This window comes from Sus scrofa, chromosome 8 (assembly GCF_054392235.1).
Source record: "Sus scrofa isolate SSC_HxYL_T2T_F1_AM1 chromosome 8, Sscrofa_HxYL_maternal_Yorkshire_Landrace_v2.0, whole genome shotgun sequence".
Classification (NCBI taxonomy): Eukaryota; Metazoa; Chordata; class Mammalia; order Artiodactyla; family Suidae; genus Sus; species Sus scrofa.
In genome coordinates, this window is record NC_139390.1 from 140,092,245 (window position 1) to 140,105,398 (window position 13,154).

Genomic DNA, 13,154 nt, shown 5'->3' on the forward strand with positions numbered 1-13,154 from the left:
CTTGAAGCAGCCCCGCTCCCTCCACCGCCGTCTGACCCTCCCGCAAATGGGCGCGGGCTTGAGGAGGGCGGAGCGCAGGTGTTCTCCCAGCTGAGTCTTCGGAGGCAGTGGAACCCAGCACCGCGGGACGAGAGGAAAACGGGAGCAGCTGAGGGCAGGACCAGCAGAAGGAAGCAAGCCGGGGCGTGTGCCTCGGGCAGGGAAGCGGGCCAGGGACAAGAGGGCACGGGGGCTCGCCTCTGGCTCAGAGCATCGAGCGCCCGCTGCCTGCAGAAGGGGGTGGACCGGCTCGTAGGACAGAGGGGAAAGCGGGAAGCCGAGGGCAGGGAAGGAAGTCGGGAAAGAGGAAGGAAAGGCCGGAGGGTTAAGAGGAAGAGCGGCTGCAATTTCTGCGGCCGGCGCGGTAGGAGGAGCGGGCGGGGAAAGAGGAGGATCCAGAGCCAGTCAGTCAGGCGGCCCGCGGGAGGAGGAGAAAGCGGGAGGAGCAGCAGCAGCGGCAGGAGGAGGAGGAGGATTAAAGATGGCCACCGACAGCTGCGGGAGACGGCGGCAGCCCCGCACTGGCCGGGATGCTGCCCGCGCGGCGGCCCGGCCTTGATGGAGAGCAGAGGCCCGAGCAGCGCCGAGGCTGAGGCGGCGGCGGCGGCGGGGACCCAGCGAGGAGGAGGACGCGGGCGAGCAGGGAGCCGGGCCGGAGAAGGGAGAGGCGGCGGCGTCGCTGCTCCGGCCGCCTAGCGCCGCGGCCGGGCCCCGGCCGACCGGCTCCCGCACCCCGCGGCCGCAGCATCGATCCCGGCCCGAAGCCCGGGCCCCCGCAGCGGGGCTCCCGGGCCCCGCCGTGGACGCCGCGCCCGCCGCCCCCTCCCCGAGGCCAGCGCGCCCCCGGCGTGGAGCCCGGCCGGCCGCGGTCCGCCCGCCCGGCCAGGCCCGCCCGCGCCCCCCCGCCCTCCGGTGAGTGCCCCCGGCCCGCGCGCCCCCGGCCCCCGGCCCCCGGCCCCCCGGCCAGCCCCGCGCCCGGCGCGCCGCGGCCGCTTTGTTCGGGCAGGGCGGAGGCGCTGCCCACTCGCGGCCCTGCGCCCGCTGCCCCTGGGGACAGGCCGAGGCCCAGCTGCCGTCCTCCCCCGGGACCGCGCTGCCCGGGAGCCGCCGCCGCCTCCGGGGAGGGCGGCCTGGCCTGTGTCCTCCACCGCGGCCTGGAGAGGGCGCTGTCGCGGTCGGGTCGGGGTCAGGGTCAAGGGCTGCGGGCGATGGGGAGCGACGCTGGGGTGTTTCGGGGGGTGGGGGAGCGGAGGGCCGGACGCTCCCTCCTGCTGCGAGCAGTGGGGGCGTAACCAGGCGATCCGGGCATCGGGGTCCCGTGCGGGCCCCTCCGCCAGACCCCGCGGGGTCTCGGGTCCCAGAGCCCCCCGCCCGCGGCGCAGCCGAGCGAGGCCTCCATCCCTCGGGCGCTGTCTCCGCGGCTGCGGGCCTCCCCGGGCTGATTCCCGAGCCCTGCTTCCCCCCCCGCCCCACGCCCTGCGCTGGAAACCTGGGTTTGTGGAAGCAACCCAGAGATGCTCCTGCGGAGAGTGTTTGCTCTTTTATTCCCTTGCACGAGGATGTGGTGGCCTCGCAAGCATTCACGGTTACCGGGGGTGTAAACAGCAGATGTGACCTTTCCGACCAAAAGCCATTCGGTCCGGGGTTTGATCCTCAGGTGTAGCGTTTCTTGATTTTTTTTTTACTATCGAATATTGTGAGATTTCTCATAAGGTCTCCCTTTCACGGAAATTATCTGATAAAACCAATTGAAAGGATGTTTACTATGTATGGGAACCCTTGCTTCGACTTCCAGTGCCTTAAAAAATGATTGTTTCCTGTGGGAAAATGGTGTTAATGCTTTTACAAAAAACTGTTTTGTGTTTTTGTTTTTTTTTTTTTCCCGTAACGGCTTGAGTTGGTTAGTGCCAAGTGGTTATTGTAGTCTGAAAACCAAAAATTAAAAAAGAGAAAACGTTTTGCGTCTAGATAGCAGAATATTTGCAGGTTGGAATTCTTTGATAGCAGGTTTGGAACAGTTTCCACCATCAGACGGTGTAACAAATAACACAAGACAGACCCAGTAATATGTTGATTAAAAAAAACCCAGCAACTAGATATGGTAGTAGTGCATAGGTTTAGAAAAATATGTCTTGCTTAAAAAGAAAAATAAAACTTTAATAAACGCTAAGCATAGAAATTAGTTTGGTATGTTTTTTTAAAAAAAATATATTTAAAAATACATATTGCGCTGGACCTACTTGAAGACTCTTCTTATGATATTTGAGCATTAGTGGTGCATGTTACACCCTGAACCTTCATTCTCAGGTTGGTAGAAATATAGTTTTCTCCTAGGAGTGTGTTTTTCAGAGTTGAAATCAATTCATGTAAAAAAATGTTTCTAATTTAAAATTTGTGCAAAAAGGAGATAGGAGTTAGAAACATGATTCTGGTCCTACTTGCAAAATCTGTTTTTAAAAGGAGTAAATGGCAGGGTAATATTGCAATATCACTTGGATTCTCTACTTTGACGATTCTTTTTTTTTTTTTTGTCTTTTTGCCATTTCTTGGGCCTCTCCCATGGCGTATGGAGTTTCCCAGGCTAGGGGTCGAATTGAAGCTGTAGCCACCAGCCTACACCAGAGCCAGATCTGAGCCACATCTGTGACCCACACCACAGCTCACGGCAACGCCAGATCCTTAACCCACTGAGCAAGGCCAGGGATCGAACCCACAACCTCATGGTTCCTAGTTGGATTCGTTAACCGCTGCGCCACAACGGGAACTCCAACTTTGACGATTCTTAAATTCCACTGCTCAACTTTGCAATTTTAAGAGTGTATATATCAGGCATTTTTAAATTTTATACATGTGCTTCAGAAGGTGTTTGAATCCTTGGAAATCATATACAGAATGCAGCATATATTTGCATTTTTTTCTGGGTAAAGAGCCCATGGAGTCATCATATTCTCAAAAAGATCTGGCTCTGCAGAAAATTATGAACCATTGGATATATAAGAGAATAAATCCATATATTATTTGGAAAATTAAAAATCTGTAGGATTATTTGGAAAATTAAAATTCTTAGGATTAGATTTCGATAATTTCTGTCACTTCCAATTCTGTCTAGGAAGTGTTTAGCACATAGAAATCATTTTTCATGCATTCTTGAAACCTCAGGAAAATGTTAATCCCATTTTATAGATGGGGAAATGGAGATATTTGTTCAAAGGCACGCAGCCATTGGTGGGCCAGCATTTGAGCCCAGAATGACTAAAGCCAGAGCCAGCACGCCTAACAAGGAGGCTGCACTGGGCTCTAAGTCAGGATAGCATTTGCTTGATGCTACAATGAGTAATTGATGTTTTGATACAATTCAAAAGTGGATCTGACATTATACACAAGATACTGAGATTTTAGAGCCACTGACTCTGAGTAGGAAGAGATTTTTAGCGATACTAACTTCTCTTCATGATACTAGTCTGAAATGACATTCAAAGTAGGGCCCTTTCTACAGCATCCTTGGCAGGTTATCCAGCCCCTGTTTTTTATGCTTCTTCTAAGTACTTTTTTTTTTTTTTTTTTACAAGTTTAATCTTTTTCTATTTATGTGAGTTAAAATCTGCCTTCCGGATATTTCCACTGATAAATTCCAGTTCCCCTTTTGTGTGTATGATGCATTTGTCATCCATAAAACAATTGAGATAAATGACTCCTCCCCTATAATTTTTTGTTGTTGTCAGGTTTATTGACTATAATTTGTTTTAACAAATGTATACAATTGGTTAATCACCACCACAGCCAACGTTTGAAATATGTCTGTCACTCCAAAAAGGTCTCCCATGGCCCTTTGCAGTGGTTTTGCTCCCTGTACATCCCACCCCCACCAACTGTTAATCTAATTAATGTCCCCATTGTTTAGTCTCTCTAGAATATCACATAAAGGAAATCATAGGGTATGTAGACTGCAGTGTCTTTTTTTCACTGATCATAATACTTTTGCTATCCATTAAGTTATTGCATGTATGGGTAGTTTGTTCAGTGGCATGCAGATAAACATTGTAACAACCTGCTCTCCAAAGGAAAAAAAAAATCCCTGATGGGTAGCATCTGCTACTTACTTGCATGGTAAATACTGTCATCATGACCCAAATTAAGCTCCCTAAACCATCTTGCAAAACTCCTGAAAATTTAACGGTGGGCCTCCTACGCGGTCCCTGTCATCCCTAGCACACCACGGAGTGTGTTCCTTTGCCTTGTTGAGTAGCATTCCCTTATGCCGAGGTACCACGGTTTGTTCATTCATTCATGAATTGGACGTTTGAGTTGTTCCCAGGAACAGTTATGCTGTAAACAGTTCTGTACAGGTCTACGTGCAGGACGTAATGTTTTCAGTTTTCTTGAGTGGTACCTACGAGTGGGATTATTGGGTCCTGTGAAAAGTATATGTTTGTCAATACCAGTAACTTTATATTGAACTGCCAGACTGTTTTCCAAAATGACTCTACCATCTTGCATTCTTATCTGCAGAATATCGGTTGCTCTGTATCCTTGTATGCACTTAGTATTGTCAGTTATAAAATTTTAGCTGTTACTTGGGTAGCGGTCTTCTTTGATGTTTTTGACTTCTCATTCTTCTTTTCAGTAGTGTTTGAACCAACATAGCATGTTTGTGATGTTTATTTATTGCTAAATAATCTTTTTTGTCTTGATCTTGAGTCATGATCTCAGTATGAAGGCAATAGCACCTAAAGGATGTTGCTTTGAGTTTTTTTATTGTGCAGTTGGCTTTCATGTTATTAGCATTGTTTTTATGAAAGAAATCATCATTACAGAATTCTAATACTTAACTTTTATTTTTAAATGTGGATTTTTAAAAAGCTAGGAAAAGTTTTCTTTCTTTTTTTTTGTCTTTTTCTAGGGCCACACCCGTGGCATATGGAGGTTCCCAGGCTAGGGGTCAAATCAGAGCTACTGCTGCTGGCCTATGCCACAGCCACAGCAACGTGGGATCCGAGCCACATCTTCGACCTACATCACAGCTCACAGCAATGCCAGATCCTTAACCGACTGAGCAAGGCCAGGGATCGAACCCACAACCTCATGGTTCCTTGTTGGATTCGTTTCTGCTGCGCCACAATGGGAACTCCAAAGTTTTATTTGTTTAAGAAAAATTTAGAATTTAAAAAATTTTCAGGAGTTCCTATCGTGGCTCAGCAGGTTACAAATGCAGCTAGTATTCATGAGGATGCAGATTCATTCCCTGGCCTCACTCTGTGGGTTAAGGACCTGGCATTGCTGTGGCTGTGATGTTCGCCTGGAGCTGCAGCTCTGATTTGACCCCTAGCCTGGGAACTTCCATATGCCACAGGTGTGGCCCTAAAAAGAAAAAAAAAATTTTTTTCAAAAAATTATAAAGCATTTCTTCAATTTTTACTTGGACTTAAAGGGGAAACTAATGAATTGAAGTAATTCATTCGTATGGTCTTTGAAGTCCTCCGAGATCTTATAAGGCGCAGTAATCTGTACATAATTGTAGCATTACTTTTCAATGTTAAGAAAGCTAATTTTTGGAGTTCCCATTGTGGCTCAGTAGTAACAAACTGCGTCCATGAGAATGAGGATTCGATCCCTGGCCCCCACTCAGTGGGTTAAGGATCCGGCCTTGCTGTGAGCGGTGGTGTATGTTGCAGATGCGACTCAGATCTGGCGTTGCTGTGGCTGTGGTGTAGTCCTGTGGCTGCAGCTCTGATGGGACCCCTACCCTGAGAACTTCCACATGCCTCGGGTACAGCCAGAAAAGACAAAAAGAAAGCAAGCTGATTTTCATGTAATATTATGACACGTGTTCCCCTCTGTTACCGTGACGTTTGAGCAGAGACTTGAAGCATTTAAGGGAGTGCGAACTTTAGATCTGAGTGGAGCAGGTGCTGAGGCCCTGAAGCAGCAAGGTGCTTGAAGTCTTTAGAGATGAGCAAGAGGTTGGCTGGAGGGAGGTGAGATCTGAGGTCGGGGTGCTGGAGGCCTACAGATGCCGCAGGCCGTTGGAGGGACTTTGACTTCTGCTCTCAGTGAGTTTGAGGCTGGAGTGTGTCCTCTGCACAGACTCAACTACTGTCTCCTACTTGAAGCTTCTGAAGTACGCCCGCCACCCTCCCCGTAAGCCTGTCCTACCGGGAATCGTGTTCGATGGTTCTTCCCGTGTTCCCCTGGCATCTTTGTCATACCTCTACATAACAGCTGTTTATCTTTCTGTCTCCTACCCCAGATGCAGGTCTTAGATTCCCTTTTAATCCTCTGAATTCCTATTTCATTGAATGAAAATCAGTTGAATTATGGCATTGCTGAAAATGAGGTGAATCATTGAAAGCTGGGTAGGAGATGCACAGCTATTGCCCATGTGGATGTGGCACGTCTCTTTTGCTGCCCGCTGTACTTTTAGTGCTGGGGCAGTGAGCTGGGCACACTAGGTGCTCGATAAATACTTGCTGAGTGACTGGGTGCACATCCACGCCCCGGCCTCTGCTCACCCTTCCTCTGCTTCCCTTGAACCCAAGGACAAGCTTCCCCCGACCCCCTTAACCTGTTTCCCTACGGCCTTATCTTCCTCCTAACCGCATGCTCCAGAAATGTCAAATACTTGGGAAATTCACTCACTCGTTCATTCTAAACAAATGTAATAATGAAGAAATGTAGATAATTTCCTCCCAAGCTGAACAGATTGGCTTCTTTGCACAATGTTTTGATTCACTGGCACGTCTCTTTTCCTTTCTTTCGTGGGAATTTTTTCTTCTTCTGTTTCTTATTTTTTAAATAGTTGTTTCCCCAATACAATTTTTTTTCCTACTGTACAGCATGGTGACCCAGTTACACATACATGTACACATTCTATTTTTGCACATTATCAGGCACCATCATAAGTGACTAGACACAGTTCCCAGTTTAGTGGGAATTTTTTGAGATTATTTTATTACCAGGCCCCTGAATCTTTAATAAACAAGACGCTAATAGGGCTAGGATATCACTTCTGTAAACAACTGAAGCAGGAGCCATGCAGAGTGTGAAAAGTCCAGTACCAGAAATCAAGTTGATATTTTGTAGTGTTTTTTATTTGGTTGAATGGCAGTTACATTTGCTGTATTTACCCGACTCTGTGGGTGCAGAGCTTCAGAGTTTTGCGCTCGCCACTGAGTTTATAGAAATGTCAGGCTCCAGCACAGACACCCTCAACCCTGAACATCTGGATTATTATCTTAAGCCTGGAATTGTTTTTGTTTTTTTGTCTTTTTGCGATTTCTTGGGCCACTCTCTCTTGGCATATGGAGGCTCCCAGACTAGGGGTCGAATAGGAGCTGTAGCCGCCGGCCTACACCACAGCCACAGCAGCTCGGGATCCCAGCTGCGTCTGCAACTTACACCACAGCTCACAGCAAGGCTGGATCCTTAACCCACTGAGCAAGGCCAGGGATCGAACCCGCAACCTCATGGTTCCTAGTCGGATTCGATAGCCACTGCGCCACGACGGGAACTCCTGGAATTGTTAACAGTAGCTCCCAATCCCTGCCCTCTGTCCTTAGACCTCAGGCTCTTTCCTCGCTCTCTCTGCTCCCCCAGTACCTGCAGGTGTTTGAACCTGCAGGAGAAGGACATTGGGAAATGCTAGCTAAGTATTGTGTCCAGAGAAGCTGGAAGGCTGGAGGCAGAATGTTTTAAAGCAGTATCTTTAGTGATGCAACTCACTGCTCCTCCGTTTTTGTTTAAGGGAAAGGCACTGTGCGCAGTAGATTGTCTTGTGGATAGTAGACCCCAAGTACTGGGTGACCAACGTCCACAGTGTGGTGACAAGGCCAGGGGTGATCTGCCCTGCAGTGTTTTGGTACATGAGAGACTTTGTATATCCTAGCCCACTTAGTGTGGATACTATTTGTATTTTGACAACTTCACTGTGATTTCACTAAGTGCCAAGGGTTTGTTCTGGGTTCAGACTTTTTTGTGGCTCTTTTAATGGGTATGTGTGCGTAAGGCCTTGGTTTTATTTCTCTAGTAAAGTTTAAAAGATTACTGAATGAGCATTTTTTAAAAAAATCAGCTAATTATTGTTGTTTGCTTCTTTTGTGTGTGGCTTAATCCCTTTAAAGTATTCTTTTAACTTTCCTCAGTTTCTTAAGCCCTTGGGCCCTATGCTGTGAGAAGGACCATGCTACAGCTTGGTTTTTGCCAAGTGTAATAGGTATGCCTTCAACACCGGATGAATCTCTGCCAGGTGCAGCTTCCTCTTCCTGTGTAGTGTTTTGTCCTAGCCTCTATGCCTCTGTTCTCCAGCCAGTATGGACTTCAGGGAGGCCAATTAATTTCATATTAGCCTAAGAAAAAGAGGAATCTGATCCACAGATATTAGAAAGTCAGGCCAAAATTATTTTTGTATTACTTGCTCTTGTTTTCTTCAAGGTGGACATCTAATTCTGTGTTGATCTGCACAGAATCTTGTGGGTTTATTGCCTTACTCTAAGTAAAGCATCCCCACATAAGTTTTGCTTTATAAATTATATAGCTTATAATTATTACATTGTAAATAGGTCTCAACACTTTAAAAAGAACCCCAAAAGTGTCTTCTCAAGATATCCAAATCTCTTAGTACATTTTGAGTGTTTGAGTTTAGAAAAGCAACTTATTTATTTGTTTCAGTTTCCCTAACATTTATTCAAACAGCATTACCTTACTGAAATGTTTTTTAAAATTTTGAAGAAATTATAAACTCAGGAGGAAGTTGCAAAAATAATATCATCTCAGGTACCCTTCGCCTGGCACTCTTCACCAGGGGTAACATCTCGCAGGACTGTAGTTGAGTACTGATTTGCGTTTTATTACTAAAAAACGTAAAGATCTTGTTCATTCTGAAAAATATCGACGAATACAGGAACGTGGATGTGTTTGTTCTTCTCAGAGGGTGAAGAGGTTAGATTCTATGCTCTGTTTCCATGGGCAGCAGACCAAGGGTCTGTTTCTTCCCTGAATTTCCTATAAAAAGGGCACCAGGTAACCAAGCAGGTGACTCTTTTCTCCCAGGTTGGGTATTTACAGCCCTGCACCTAGTCTGGTACAATTCAGTCACCTGGCATTCTTCTTAATTGCCTTTTTTCTGGGCTCTTCTATTGAATCACTACTAGATTTGCTTCTTCTTAACGCGGAGCAGGATGTGAAGAAGGAAACACGGGCGGAGCATCAGGGGAGGGTGTTGATCCAGGACCTGCCGTGGCGCCTTGGGTGTCGCGGAGACCTCAGAGGAGCAGAGGCGGGCGATGGTGTCGCGGGATCAGCAGCTGTGGACCTCGACTGCGGGCTGTGTGAGACATTTCAGCACATCTTACGCTCTCTCCAGATCCACTCACAGAGGCCTGTGGTTGGCCTTCAGCGAGCACCGAGGGGATGAAGGCAGTTATAGCTGATGCGCATGTTGTGAGGAAACCAAGTCAGCGCGAGGAAAGAGAGATGCTTACCGTCGCTCCTAGGAGTCTAAGGCTGCCCAGTACCAAGGGAAAGAACGATAGTCTGTTTGATGCTGTGTCCTTATTCTCTTTGTCCTAGAAATCCCTCAGTAAATTCATAATTGTCATAAATCAGATCTTTTTGGGGGACGTTCCCAGGCCCGGGGTCAAATCAGAGCTGCAGCCAGGGACCTCCTGCCGCAGCCACAGCCACGCCAGAAGCGAGCTGCGTCTGCGACCTACACCACCGCTCATGGCAGCACTGGATCCTGAACCCCTGGGTGGTGCCAGAGATCAGACCCACATCCTCATGGGTACTAGTTGAGTTCATTACCACTGAGCCACAGTGGGAACCCCGCATAGTCAGATCTTCTGGATGAAAGCCTGAGGCCCTCTGACGCTAAAGCCCAAGTTCTTTTCCTCTGGCACACCGGTCATGAAAACACAGTATTAGGTGATTTAGAGGATAAATGCCACCGTTAAGTAAACAAGTATGCAATGAAAATAGACTGTCGGTTACTTTTAGAAATATCACGCTGTATCGATTGCCGAATACTTTTCTAGTTAACCTGATTTATTTGTGTAATGACTTATGTCTAAATTAGACCAAATATAAGGAATTCAGCTTGCTCCAGGAACAAGTTCTTATTTCCCAAAATGATAATACACTGTAAATAGATTCTCAGGTAACGGTGTAGTCTATTTCAGTAATTCTGTAATTTTTCCCTTATTCTTTATCGTATGTCTTACTGCGTGCTGTCGTGGGTCTCTGGCAGCGACATGAGTATTTAAGACATGAATAGTTCTGCTCTAAATAACTATAATGCAGTGAAGAGAAGATAGATGCATAAATAATTGAGCGTTATGTGATTAGTCTCTCTGAGAGGTACAGAAGTTCTATGGACACATAGTGAGGAGAAGATTATTTTTAGTTGAAGAGATTAGGGGAACCTAAGATGAGGTTTGATCTGAGTACTGGAGGGATTGGTAGAATTTCCTGAATGAAAACTATGGGATTGACTTATATCAGAATTACAGAAACTTCTAAAGTCAATTGATTTTACCGTCAATGAATCAGATAAGGTCTTGGGTAAAAAACAGGTCTGAATTCATCATTTAAGTAATGAGGATAAGGATTAGAAATAAAGGAAAACACTTAGAAGAAAACGTATTTTTCGCATGAAGACATTTGTTTCGATGCTGAAGCATTTTACAACTAGGTCAGCAAGAAAATTGCGCCAACTCTGACTTCCCTAGCATGTCTTCTTTTTAAAGATAATTTGACCTGTTGGATTGATGACAGATGTGCTTTATATATTTCATGTCACTTGCTAAGTCCAGAAATAAATTAGATGAGTTATCTCTTTGGTCAAGATGAAAACTGATTTATTGCTCTTTTATTATTTCTAAAGTCTGACCAGTGTTCAAGTATTTCTATTATCTTGGCGCAAAATAGCCCTGAACGTCTGAGGCTGACATTGTCAAGTTCAGCATTGCTGAGCGGCAGCTCCTGGGGGCGGCCTTCACGGAAGGTCTGGAGGAGGGAGGGAGAGGGCGGTGTGGCAGAGCGGGGACACCGCGAGGGACCAGGGCGAGGGACCAGGGCACCTCGAGGGACCGAGGGACGGGGCGAGAGAGGAGGAGAGAGGGGAGGGGGAGAGAGAGGGGGGAGAGAGGAGGGTGGAGAGAGAGAGAGGGAGAGAGGGGCGGGGCGGGGGGGGGGCGGAGAGAGAGAGAGAATGAATGAATGAGAATGACGAGCTGCCTGGAGAGGGGACTTGCTCTGCCTCGGGTCCTGCCGTCCAGCCGATGCGGACCTGTACCTGGTCAAACCCAGAGCCTTCCTGAAAGCCGGTTTCTCTGTCAGACTCAGACAAGAGCAGAAAATGTCGATGTTGAATTTGCTTTCGTTATACAGTAAATATTAAGGACAAATGCTGTCGTAACCTGCCTTCGCGTTGCCCCCACCTCCTTTTCCGGAGACCTAGATTTCCGTCTGAGTCACCGGAGTGGGTGTTCCACGCTTCCCGGCTCGTGTTAGGTTGCATAACCACCCCATGCATGGGCATGGCGGCGAGACTTTCCGCAGGGCATGGGGAAGCCTGACAAGACATGGCAGCTGCGGGAAAGGCCACCAGGAGCCACTAACATGGCACTTGTGGGGTCGGAACAGGGCAGGAGGAAAATGTGCTGAGTGGGGCCTTTGTGAGAGGCCAGTACTGGCGATCGCTGTTCAGAGCTATAGGAGTGTGATGTCTTTCTTAGAAAGCTTATTCTTTCTTTTCTCTTTATGGATTTTCATTCGCGTTGATTCTTCCCAGCCTGACAGATACATTCATCAGACGTGAGCCATTACCGGGCTGCTGCTTGCCAGTGTTGAGAAATCTTTAAAAGGATGCTCATTGCTAGCCTGCCTTCTTCCCGCCCTGCTTGTTGACACCCACTCCAGTGCGGAGTTGATTGCGTATCCTAATGTCACGTGACGGAGCATCATTCCAGCCCCGCGGCGTGGTGGTCAGCAGGTGCTGTTTTCCTGGAGGAGGACCGGGTGCATTCCAGCACTTAATTGCTACGTTGGTCTTCGTACTAGCAGCGAGCATGCATTGTAGACAGTGAGCACATCTGGGTGTGCCTTTCTGCATGTCCTTAAAGTTGAGAAATGCTCTTATGCAGCGCAGTGGTGACATTGACTTGTATGTAAAGACTTTTGTCTCATTTTTCGGAATGGCAAACGTGGGTACCATGCACAGCTTTCGAGTTACACGTTTGCATTTTGTCATCTATTATCATGAAGAGATCAATTTTAAAAAGTCCTGTTTTTATAAAAACAGATTTGAAGAGGGCAAAGAGATGACTATGGCTTATTGGAGTGACAGTTAAAACGAAATTTCATTATTATTTTCCTCGTGGGACTTGAACTCATTATGAAATGTCTGAACAGTAATTTGGAAGATAAATAAATTGGCCAGATGCCTGATATAGTGAAGTCCTACTGACCCACACAAGCGGTAAAGTGAATTTTTGAAAGATAAGTGTTAAGCATAGTGTTAGACTAAGGGAAGGGTTGTGGGGATGTAAAGTTAGCATGCAGGGAGTAATTGCCTGGTGAAAGGTTAAGAGCAAATGAAATTAAGCCATCATGTGAGGTGTGTGTTGCCTTGCCATTTAGCTGGGGGCGGGGGTGCAGTGTGGGGGAGATTGGACTTAGGACCCATGTCAGAGTAGGTTTTCTTTTCTTTTTTTTTTTTTCTTTTGTCTTTTTGCCTTTCTCTCCGTGGTGTATGGAGATTCCCAGGCTAGGGGTCCAATCGGAGCTGTAGCCACCAGCCTACACCACAGCCACAGCAACGCAGGATCTGAGCCCTGTCTGCAACCTACACCACAGCTCACGGCAACGCCAGATCCTTAATCCATGGAGCAAGGCCAGGGATCGAACCCGAAACCTCATGGTTCCTAGTCGGGTTCGTTAACCACTGCACCACGACGGGAACTCCCAGAGGTGGTTTTCTTAGAGTAAGGTCCTGCCTGGCAGTTGTCGTCCCACAGAGACTGAATGGCGCTGTAAGTACATTTGACCCTCTTTTACTGGCCATTCGAGTCCTTGGTTTGTTTTGTTGTGTTGTTGTTTTTTTTTTTTTCCCTTTTTTCCTT

General features: G+C 47.2%; 1 protein-coding gene across 10 annotated transcripts in view; it reads left to right on the forward strand.

Annotated features, from left to right (window-relative positions):
• The first annotated feature begins 502 nt into the window (after nt 1–502).
• WDFY3 (WD repeat and FYVE domain containing 3) overlaps nt 503–13,154 on the forward strand; it is a 271,937-nt gene continuing 259,285 nt past the window's right edge. For 7 of the 10 annotated variants that reach the window (XM_084973500.1, XM_084973502.1, XM_084973501.1 and 4 more), the window contains exon 1: nt 920–951. The gene's annotated coding sequence lies outside the window, so the exon portion shown is untranslated. Of the gene's footprint in view, nt 952–13,154 lie in introns of all 10 variants that reach the window. The other 3 variants (XM_021101795.2, XM_084973505.1, XM_084973508.1) reach the window with 1 other exon arrangement.